The sequence below is a fragment of the Barbus barbus genome (genome assembly GCF_936440315.1).
Source record: "Barbus barbus genome assembly, chromosome: 3".
Lineage (NCBI taxonomy): Eukaryota > Metazoa > Chordata > Actinopteri > Cypriniformes > Cyprinidae > Barbus > Barbus barbus.
The window spans coordinates 38,238,442-38,250,910 of NC_136731.1; positions in this window are offsets into that span (position 1 = coordinate 38,238,442).

The following is a 12,469-nucleotide window of genomic DNA, read 5'->3' on the forward strand; positions in this document are numbered from 1 at the left end:
ACTTTATTTTGTTGATATCACTTATGTTTGTTCATTCTCTTTTTCATTTATTTTTCCATTCAGTCCTTTATTTGTTTGTTTGTTCTTTTTCATTTGTTCCATTCGTTAGTTCATTCTTTCAGTCATTCTTGTGTTTTTGTTTGCTTTTTGACATTCATTTTTTTCTCCTTCTCTCTTTTATTTGTTCATTCTCATTCTTTTTCATTCCTTCTTTCATTATTATTTGTATTATTTGTTCAGTTACTTTCATTTGTTTTTCATTCAATCTTCCTTAATTTTTCTCACTCCTTCTTTCACTTTCTTCTTTTCATTCTCCCTTCTTTCTATCTTTCTTACTGTAATTCTCTCTCTCTGAAATATAGAGAATATTTTTTGGTCGTTCTTTATATTTCATTTGTTCACTTCCTTTAATTTGTATGCTTCCTTTTTCATTCATTCTTTGTATTTATTTCTTCCTTACATCCTTTTTGCGCTTTCTTCTAACAATCATTTTCATTCGTTTCTCTTTTGTTCAGTCTGTTTTGTTTAATATGTTTGCTTTTTTCATTCATTTTTGTCTTTCTTTCCATGTCTTTCTACCTTGCATCCCTTTTGCACTTTCTGAGATAATCTTTGTTTTTTTCATTTGTTTTTGTTGACTTGCTTTAATCGGTTTGCTTCCTATTTCCTTCTATTCTTCCTTTTTTCACTTTCTTCTGTTCAATCTCCCTGTCTTGTCTTACTGCAATCCTCTTTCTATCTGAAATATAAAAGTATAAAAATTCTTTTTTTTATTTTTTTTTCCACTTACTTTCATTTGTATGGTTCCTTTTTATTTTGTTCTTCCTTACACCCTTTTTGCACTTTCTTCAAAATTAATTGTTTTCATTTGTTGTTTTCTTTTTTTTTATTCATTTTTGTCTTTCTTTCAAAGTATTTTTTCCTTGTGTCCCTTTTGTGCTTTCTTCTCTGATGTCTGATCTGAGATCATTTTTATTTTTCATGCTTTTTTCCCCTTTTTCGGTCATTCTTTAAATGTTTGCTTTCTTCTTCATTCATTCCGTCTTTCCTCCATTCTTTCTTTTTTCTTTCCATCTTTTTTTTCAATTTCTTCTTCCATTCACTCTTTCTCCCTTCCTTCCCACACACTTTCTCTCGCTCTCTTTCTGTCTGATCCTCAAGAAACATCTTCAGCAACCCCCTAGTGGTTCCCTTCGCTCTTCTCATGGTCACAGGATATTTTGGAGCCCTTCTTTATACCGCTCTCACACTTAACTAAAAACAGAACATTAAGTGTTCCCCTGGTGATTTCGTACGAGAGTTCGCTGACTATAGTGTGTCTATATTAAACCACTGAACATGAGCACAAGTGGGCTGCACTAAAACGTACAGTTTAGAAATCAATCCTAATTTGCTTCTAATTGCTTTCACGTAATAGTAGCACTCTGAATGCTACTTACCCACAAAAAGCTGGCTGCAAATCTGTTTATACCCATACACAACGCAGTCCCCTACAGGAACAGATACCATTATATCCAGAGGAAATGTCTCCAAAACTACTCTGAATCTTCCTCTGACTGCAGAAGAGGGATAAGGAGACTACGCGGTCACGCACTGCTGGGCGCTGCCAAGGCAAGGATAAAAGTTGAAGTGGAAGAACTCTTCAGTTGTCATAGCGACAGGCTCCTTGGCTGGCCTGTCAGACTTGGACGGAGCATCTGACACCTGGTCAATCTGGAGAACCAGAACTGAGCTAGCAGCCTCTGTAAGCAACAAATTGTACAATGAAATGTGGTACAACATGTACTGAACAGACATATACTGCACATAAATATATAAATAAATGAATATTTATAAATATATATATATATATGAAAATATATATATGAATACAGATATATACAATAATCCAACTCCCAGGAACTGGATGAAGCTGTATTACATGTCAGACATACAGTGGACTCTTCTCTGGTTCATTTGAGGTTTACCGTTTATTTCTCTATTTTTACATTGTTTAATTTACGTGTGTGTCATGTTGATATAGTGTATGGATGACAATGGTGGCATTTATTGTGGTTTTCTGACATCTGACAAAAAAAAAATCTGAATAAATTAGAAGGAAAGCACTGAGTTTGGCTCCTGAGCTCAGAGGGCTAAAGTGACTGTCGTCTCAGGTCTTGTCTTGTTTTGACTGCTGATTGACAGAGGGGATGACATGAGCACGACATGAAAGTCTATGTTATCGCTCTATTTGCATACTTGTATTCAGTGCCCATGGCAAGAAGCGGGGAAAACAGGAGGCAATGGTCCACAGGGACACAGAGAAAGAAATGACAGAATTACTGAGACAGTGGAACTATACAATAAATTGCACTTAAACAGTGTCACCGTGAACTCAAAACGTCTACAAAGTTTCTCTTCCTTTCTTTTCTTTCTTGGACATAATCAGCATTAAATCTGTCCAGCGTCGCAATTAAACCTGACATTTCATAGCATGCAAATGATCTTAAATTATGTTCTCATAAAGCAGATCGATTACAACATTGTATCTGACAGAAACTTCAGCTCCCCCTTCTGTTCTTTTTGTCTATACACATATATACATATATATATATATATATATATATATATATATATACACACACACATATATACATACATATATATACATATACATATATATATATATATATATATATATATATATACATATACATATACATATATACATATATATATATATATATATATATATATATCTCACGTCCATAACTGCCCTCTGCTCGCTCCTATTTTTCTCTCTTTCCTCTCATCTCCCAATCCGGCCTCTTGCACAGCCTGCCTGAGGATAACCTTGGAGAGAGAGATGAAACTGTCCTAATTTGGGCTGTGTGCTCCCACTCAACCCAACGTTAATAACATAATTCAAAACAAACCAGCAAGCTAGAACAAAACAGAGAGAAAAGCATAAATAAAGATTGACAAGTCTGATAAGATAAGAGGAGATAAACAAGTTTAAGGGGGCAGGAGTACAACAGATACAGGAGGTAAATAAAAAAAAAAAAAAAAGGTACATATTTCTGAAAAATCTTCACAGTTAATAAATAACAGAGTATCAGACCACTGCTTTGGGTTATTGCGTTTTCATAAACCAGCAGGATTATGCCAAGGCCTGCGATCACCTAAAAGTTAGCCTGTATGTCTTTAAATGAATCTGCATGCGATCTGATGATAAGAGAGCAACTGAATTTGATGCAATACATTTTTTTGGCCACTTCTCATTCTGTAAAGGCATCATTCATAAATATCGATTGAAGAAACTTGATCAGCAAGCCATTATTAAATTGCAACCATTCATCAACCATTAACTGCCATAAAGGATTCCTAATGCAGAAGCTTTGCATTAATATTCATTTCTGTCGTATTATTAGTTTTCTTTTTATTTCAATATAAGATTTTTTTTCAGCACTTAGCAAACCTTTTTAATGGATTTGGTCTCAAGCTGTTACTTCTTACGATCTAGTTTTCTCTTCTTCTGGAGGTCACAAAAGCCATTTCTAAGTGCAATATAAAAGCTGCCTTGTGTCTGTCAGTGATAAACCACTTCAAATTCAGTGTCCGATACTTGAGAAGGAGACTACAACTTTGTCATCATTGACACTATAGTGACCCTGAACAAGTGGTCAGTTTTACTGCCAGTCAACTCAAGAGACTAAATGGTTTGCAACCGACCACAAAAACTGGGAAATCAAGAAAATCATGATAAAATCCCGATCACAATCCCAAAAAACTTTTGTTATATTGCTATCACAAGAAAAAAAGATAATAATAATAATAATAGTACTGCATTTCCTCTAAGGACTTCTGTAAACTGTGTATGCATATATTGATTGAATGTTTTTTGCAAGCAACATAAATTAGAAATATTTTATTATTAATGCAATTAATGTTCTTTAGCAAAGATGATATGTTTTATAATAATAAATAATAGTAATGGTCTGCTGTGCCACTGGAGAAATGTACCAGGCCTTTAAGCAGCTGATTATGATTTTGAAGACATTATGACTTTGATATTTAAATAAATAATACCACAAACCATAAAACCTGTCAATGCAGCATGAAGCAAAACACCAACACTTCTTTTGGGAGTTTTAATAAATGCGCTGTGAGGTGTGAAATCAGGAATAACACTACATCCTCCAGAGTGCTCCGAGACGAAGCCCACAACAACAATTACAGGCAGACCTTATTTATGATAGAAGACGTGTGAGAAGCACTTTCAGAAGATCATAACACAGATGCTCAGTAAACTAAAATATTAGTACTGATTGTAATGCAAAAATGTGTTGATGCAGAGAATGATAGTGGTTGGTATGTCCACTACATAATGGAATCTCCCGGGTTAAAGGTTGACCGCATATGTGGAAAAATGCTGTTAACAACAACAAAAAATTGACTTGTTCCAACATAAATTAAAAAAGCTAAATAAAGTCACATTCACAACTAGGATGATAACTATAGCAAAATATCATTCTGATTTTCAAAGAACAACAGAGTCCACGTCACAGCTATAATGATAACAGCATAGAGGAACAATATTATTGGAACCACCTTCAAAACATTTTTTTCTTCAGCTGATGAACAATAAAAACATTGATAGCCAATCAGAATTCATCCTGCTGTAAAGAGCTGGAGCATTTAAAGTGACAGATGACAAAAACTTAAGCGAACAGAATAAACAGAATGTTATCATGCATTGTTGTGGACATTAATAGTTTTTGTTATTGTTATAGCGACCGTCCCTGGTGTGAATGGTTAAATTACAATTAAAGTAAGCCACTTGGAAGAATACAGACCAAAATGCACAGTTTGATAAGTATAAATCACAAGATTAATATTATGCATGTTGGCAGGAGACAGAATTGCTTACTGACCTTGACTGTGTGGAACTCCATCCAGTCTTAGCATTTGATAATGCATAACCACCTTTTTCATTCCACCTCAGAAAGTGCTGCCAACTCAAAACGTTTGACTCAAACAATGAAATAATAATTTCCAACAATAAAAAGTTTTAATGAATAATTCACTGAAGCGTGTACAAATATACAAGCTTCACATTTAGGCTAGAATCACTGGCCTGGATCAATCTCATTGTGAGAATCTTTCGGTTCCCGTCTGTCTACACTGTCTACATGTGTTAAAATAATTTATTGTGGTAATAGACATTATGGTACAAATGCTTTTTCAGATTCTCCCTCTGTTCACGTCACCGAGGGGAAAAAGTCCCACCCATTTGTGACGCTGTCCTATAGACACAGCCCTGAGTGAGAAGCTGTGGTCCACCTCTGCCATTACTGATCACTTGCTGTAGCTGCTGGAGATATGCAATGTCAGCGCCAAAGAAGCTTTTCAAGTGTTGTGTTTTGGGATGCACTAATGAACATAGGAATCTCCATAGACTCCCTCCATCTGAGCCTGAGGAAGCTGTGGTTACGTTTCATCGTCTAAGAAAATGTCCCGGAAAAAAATAGGTAGTCCCTAATACATGTAGGAATCAATACCAACGCTTCGTGCGCCAACGTCAGCTCCAGACAAAGTAAGTGTCACACGTTTGTTTCCAAATTGCCCTCTGAAAGAGCTTCTTTGCACTCTGTAAGGCTAATGATGCTAAAGCTACCATTGTCTCTGTCTGTTTTCTCTGGTGCTATCTTCATGAATGATCGTGAATAGGAATGTGGTGGTTAAAAGTTGCATATGAAAGCAATGTGAGTCGATCGCTTTAGTTTGTTGAGCTCATAATCACGAGTTGGGCTTATAAAGTTTGTGATGGCATGCCATGCACCATGAGACCAGCTATGTTGTTATTTTCATCCCGCCGTGCTCCCATCTTTGTAATTCATAAACGCAAATTTATTATGCACAGTACAATCAGATGACTGAATTTGAAACAGAGTATGTTTTCTGTAAAGATAACAGGCTTGTACTAATAGGGGAATGTTTATTTGCAAAGGCTAGCACTGCTAATGCAGAGCTCCAGGCTCTTGAAGCACCGCCCTCTTCTCCGGGAGCAACACCTCATTTGCATTAAAGCAACACTCAAATCAGCGTGTTTGGGCTCATACCCTAAAAGTGGCGATTTTAACAAGCTATAAAAAAATATCTGTTGGGTACTTTGAGCTAAAACTTCACATACACACTCTGGGGATATCAGAGACTTATTTTACATCTTGTAAAAATGAGCATAATAGGTCCCCTTTAAAGGGGTGGTTGACTATGATTTCACTTTTTCAACTTTAGTTAGTGTGTAATGTTGCTGTTAGAGCATAAACAATGACTACAAAAAAAGGCAGGTAGTGACTACAACAAAGCTTCATCCTGTGTTTGTGACATCACTAACTCTGATGTTAAACCCTGCCCCCAGGAACATGCAACTACCTGTAATGGTAAGGGGGTGTGATGTTTCCGGACAACTTGCAATGGGCGGTTAGCGAATCACAACACCCTATATCTGATCAAATGTACATTATTATTATTCTTTAGCTTAGGTTGAACAAATCATTTTTGCTTAGATGGAACAGCAGCTATGCTAATTAAGTCTCTATTTGTTTCTCTGTTTCTGCCACGGGATTAACATCCTTCAGTCTGGATCCAACCCTTAAATGATCTGAGATGACCGAACACCTGAGAAAAGATAATGCCAACCCCTCAGAGGATGCCAACACTCAGACAACATACAGAATGACCAAATTTTGCCATAAGTTAAATATATTAAGGTTCTGCAATATATAAATATATTGTGGAAACTTAATTTCCTGTAGAGCTGATTTGCAACGATTTGCAAATAAACAAATACAAATAAACTTGAACTGAACTGAACCCTGGGGCCAGCTAACCAATCTAAGCCCGATTGTGTTATTTCCAAAAACTCAACAGAGAAAGGAAACAGAGGTGTATAGAATAAAGTGTGAAAATGTGTGTGTTTATTTTTAAACAAAGTATAAGCACATGCTACGCTGCACCCAATAAACACAATCAAGCCTTTGAAAATAGCCAATCAACCACCCCTTTTAAAGGGATAGTTCACCTAAAACTGAAAATGCTATCATCATTTACTCATCCTCAAGTTGTCTGAAACCTATGAGTTTCTTTCCTCCTAAGCACAAAAGAAGGTATTTTGAAAAAATGTTAACCAAACAGTTGACAGTAGCCATTGACATCCATAGTATTTTCTTACATACTATGGAAACCAATAGCTACCGTAAACTGTTTGGAAGATGTTCAAAATACCTTCTTTTGTGTTCAGGAGAAAAAAGAAACTCATGCAGGTTTGGGGCAACAATATAAGACCATGCCAGAAGCTACTAAGTGCTAATATTTGTAAGTATTCAGATGAAAAGGACAGACTAGTCTAGTCTGTTTTGAATTGTGACCCAATGGAATAAATTGACAAATCTGGCATTAACAGCAGCCTTGAGAACACAGAATCCAGCACTAGTGGGCCGAGTGCTATTTTTCCTTTGCCATGAGCTGTTGGCGTGGTTTTCATAACGAATCATCAATATTGATGTGCTCTATCTGGTTTATGATCCAACCTCAAGGATTCACAAAAAGGTTCCAGAATACTCAAAGAAAAAAGGCATCAAACGAAAAAGCAGTCTAATGCAGAAAAAAAAAATGAATGAAGGAGAGAGTGAGCATGAGAGAGGATGAGTAGGAAGACGAAGACCTCCACACCTATGAAAACCAATTAGGAGAGCGGTTACCTGGAAACCAAAAGAGTCCAGAGGCTAGTCATTAGCATAGCTCTGCTCGTCAAATTCAAATGTGTGTGAATATATTTATCTGTCTTCTTCCTTCTGTAATAATATTTTGCCTCAGAATTGTGAGCAGACAACGAAAACTTGAGCACAAACATTTCGGAAAGGGTTTCCATGTGTAGGCATTTTAATAGCTTCTCCAGATCGCCGTGACGCCGGGAAAGTGTCGAGACAGGGATAGGTGACTGTGACATCAACAACAGAGATTAGCACAGCCTGGGTTTACAAAGATAAAGTCACTAGCACACAATCCAACTGCTACTCAAAACCCTTCTTCGATGCTCAATATTTACTCAAACACACACCAGAAGATAGAGAAGCAGAGAGAGAGCACATAGCACAGGCTATGTTTTAGTTGGCCAGAAAAAGGAATGGAAGGAGAGGAAGACCAAAGACTTGATGAAAAAATATGACCGGCCGAGAGAGAGAGAGAGAGAGAGAGAGAGAGAGAGAGAGAGAGATCTGGTGTGAGAAAACAAAATGAAAGAGCATCTGCGAGGCTGTTAGGAATAAAAAAGAGAAACAGCCCCAGGGGCCAGAATAAGATGACATGAATAAACTAATCATTGTAATTTAATTAGAATAATCTCCCACAGACCTAGCAAAATTAAATTAATGGCTGGATTATACAGTGCGAGTACAATATTCCATAGCTCTGAAAACTCGATCTCTCAATGGATGTAATAGGATGAATCAAATTGTAATGATGAAGATTTTAATCATGCTGTCAAAAGATCTGAAACCACTTTAAATCTTAAAAAAAAAGGTGCCAGTCTTTTAACAGATTGATCGGAGCAGCACATATTAGTTTCTTCCAACAGCCTTGTTAATGGATAATTTCTTATTTTACATTATTTTCAGCGAATTTTGAGGAAATGGTGTGTGCAATAATAATTTCATTAGATGTATTTATTAGCATTATATTGGCCAAAGGACCTAGATTTGGTCCAAAAAGAGGTTGACTCATGGTAGAAACATATATTGAGATTACAAAGCTCATTTGAGAGATGCTTGACTGACTCATCAAAGGTTTCATTCTTTCTTTTGTTACAGCAAATGTGTGTTCGTCTCCATGCAGTGTTACACTACCTTTCACCTTGAATCAATGACTTGGTCTGTTTTTAATGATCTGGCTTGACAAACTCTCCTCCAGAGACTACAGAGGAAGCCAACCAAACACATAACAAAGCCTTGAACAATTCCTGCATCCAAATCGGAAACTTTCAAATAACTAAGGGCTTTATTTTGGTCTTAGTCCAGATGCTGAAAAGACAATACATTTGAAATTGTTCTATTATTAAAAAAGAATAAATAAGTAAACAAAAACAGCAATGAGAGGCTACATATTAGTGATTTTACAACATAGAGGGTGTTTCTTGGGCATGAATTTCTTTTTTCAATCAAGTTATACTTCACTAGTGTAACGATAGGATCTTTACAGCTGCCAAATGTCTTTTAAAATGAATGTTGAATTTGCAGGATTTGAATGATCCATTTTGAAGTGTGTCTCCTGACACTGTTTTACCTATTTTAAAGCAATCCACCTTTATACTCACCTGGACAAGCTTTACATTGCGTCAGACAGAACCTATGATAGCGCTGTGATCGTACACCCCACACCTACATGCCTCCAGACATACAAAGTTCAAACGGGCACCACGAGTCGATCATTGTGACAGCAGTAGAGATCTCTTTCTCTCTTTCTCAGTGGGGCAGCTGTAAAGGACATCTCCACTTCAGAGTGAGGTGCCGGGAATTTAAATTCACTGACGGGACTATGACCAGGGATCATAGCTGTGCCCTTTGGCAAAGTAATTATTCACTCGACTAAAAGAAGCCTAGGTGTGTGTGTGTGAGTGAGTGAGTGTGTGGAAAGAGACATATTATGAATTTTGTATCTGAGTGAAGGGATTTCCACTGAGTATGAGCTTGTTTTGGGTGTGCTTGTTTATAGGCATAGGTGAGTGTGTATATAGTGCTCCATAATGAATGAATGTTTGTAAGTAAGTGAATCACTCTGTAGTGTCTGCAGAGAACCAAAACCAGTCATAAGGGTCAATTTTTCAATATTGAGATTTAAATATCATCTGAAAGCTGACTAAATAAGCTTTCCATTGATGTATGGTTTGTTAGGATCGGACAGTATTTGGCCGAGATACAACTATTTTAAAATCTGGAATCTGAGGGTGCAAAACAATCAAAATACTAAGAAAATCACCTTTAAAGTTGTCCAAATAAAGTTTTTATCAATGCATATTACTAATCAAAAATTAGGTTTTGATATATTTACGGTAGGAAATTTACAAAATATCTTCGTGGAACATAATCTTTACTTAATGTCCTAATGATTTTTGGCATAAAAGAAAAATGGATAATTTTGACCCATACAATGTACTTTTGGCTATTGCTACAAATATACCCCGGCGACTTAAGACTGGTTTTGTGCTCCAGGGTCCCATTTATAGATTTGTTTTTACATTTGAGCCCCTGCCCCGGAGGAATTCTAATAAAGAAAGAATGAATGTTAGAGAGCAAGCAAAATGAACAGCAGGAAGAAAGAACAAACAAACGAAAGAATAAAATTAATGAATGAAAGAAAGAAGAGAAATAAAGGAAGGAGGAAAAGGTAGGAAGGAAAAAGTCAAAAACAGCAAAGACAAATCATTCACCATACTGCAAAAGGAGGAAATATTTTTTAGAGGAATCTGCCTCCTCATCCCTCTAACCATATACTTCATAAGATCTTTTCATCTTCAATCTATCCATCTCTCCATCTTGTAAGCTCAGTGTCTCTTTGAATAAACGTCTGCAGAATGACTATACATTCAGAGTGACCCTTCTTTCTTTCTCTCATCCTCTTCTATCTGTCAGCCACATCCTGTTTCTTCTGTTATTTCCTCCCCACCCTCCATTTACCTCTCTTTTGTTGCCCTCTTTCTCTCTCTCTCTCATGAAATAAAGCGTCATAGTTTCAGTAATAGTCAGAAACAGCGACAGCCCTGATGGGAAGTGACAGTTATTGGGAAGCCGTCCTTCAGAGAGACACGTGACAGTTCCTCAGGCCACCACTTCCTCCACTCATGTCTCTCTCTAACTCCTCATGCTGTCTTTCTCTACTGTACTTCTACTTACTTCCAAACCTCAGAACGCTGCCTTGCTGCCTACACAGGCAGCACCATAACCTCATAAGCACCTGATCTGAACACTGCATAGGCATCAATTGAGCACAAACAGCCACACAGGAGACTCAACTCACAATTGATTTCAAAGGAGTTTGACATTAGAACGTTGCTAAGTTAACAGCACAATTCTCTAATAAGCATAAAATGTGTCACACCACATTGGGTGAAATAATCCATTTTAATTACACTGGACTTTTTGTTCATCAATACTTTTAACTATTGAATGAAATGCAAGTTAATTTATTATCAACATTTCTCTCGCCTCATCCTTCATTTTGGACTTATTTTTCAAATGAGCTCGTCACAGTCCATAACAGGATTTTCTTCTCCTCTAAGGATGCATTCAGTGCTGATGTAGAATTTGGCTAAAATTAAGCATCTTAGAAAACAGGATAATTAAACAGCCTACCTTGTTGCTGTCACGTCGGGAACATGCCTATGATGCCTTATAAATGCTGCTTCTGTACTTTAGGAACAAAGCAAAAATGTCAGGACAAAACAAAAGACAATAGAAAGGAATGCATTAAGAAATGAAAAAGTGTCTTTTTGTGCTTTTTTTATGACTTAAGCAAACTTTTCATGTTTATTTTATTACTTACGCACACAGTAGGGCCCTCAATTATTTCCCCCATAGCTGCTTCAATATGCCGACTCAGCTTCCGCTCTGTCTTTCTCTCCCCTCCTCCTCCTCCTCCTTCTACATCCCTCAATCAATCTTCATTTTCTCTCACTCTGCACATCCCGTCCTCCCTCACCATTTTTCACCCTCTTTAATGGGCGACCGTCAAAATCCCTCAAGTAAAACACTCCTCGTCTTATCTCTCTCGTCTTTCCCAATTAATTCTCTCCGTTGGTCCTCCTTCCTAATAAACAAGATCTCACGTGATACCTTGGGATGCAGGGCCGGCTCCATCTTAATAACCACACAATACTGTGTAAGAATGAGAAAGAAGGAAGAATATGAAGATGCATTCAAAGATATGTACAAGTAAAATGCTTATGACAGTCTTATGTATCTTTTTAACTTCTAATGAAGCTATTAGAAACCACCAACGTGTCAGTCTGCACAAATTTTGGTCCACCACCTGTGGTGGACGGGCACAAAAAACTGCAGCACATGCTGAGCTCTGTAATGTCAGCCTGGATCAGGATGTCTTGACAATCTCTGAAAGTGACATGACTCATTTTGAGAAGAAGGTGAGTTGTCATAGGCTTCATGTGAAGGTGTGAAATCACATGGACGAGGAGAGATGCGTGTGAATGAGAGAGAGAAACAGAGAACATTTGGGACAGCAAGACAGTGGGAAAGAATCAAAGAGCACATTAAAACGGTTTTCATACAGCCGCTTTCTTTCAGAGGTCTGAGAGTGCTTTGCAAGAAATTAAGTGTTAATGTTTCATATTAACTCAGGTAATGTTGACTCCCCTAACACAGAGAATGAGAAGAGATGCTGAAAAATTTATATATATATATATATATACACATACATA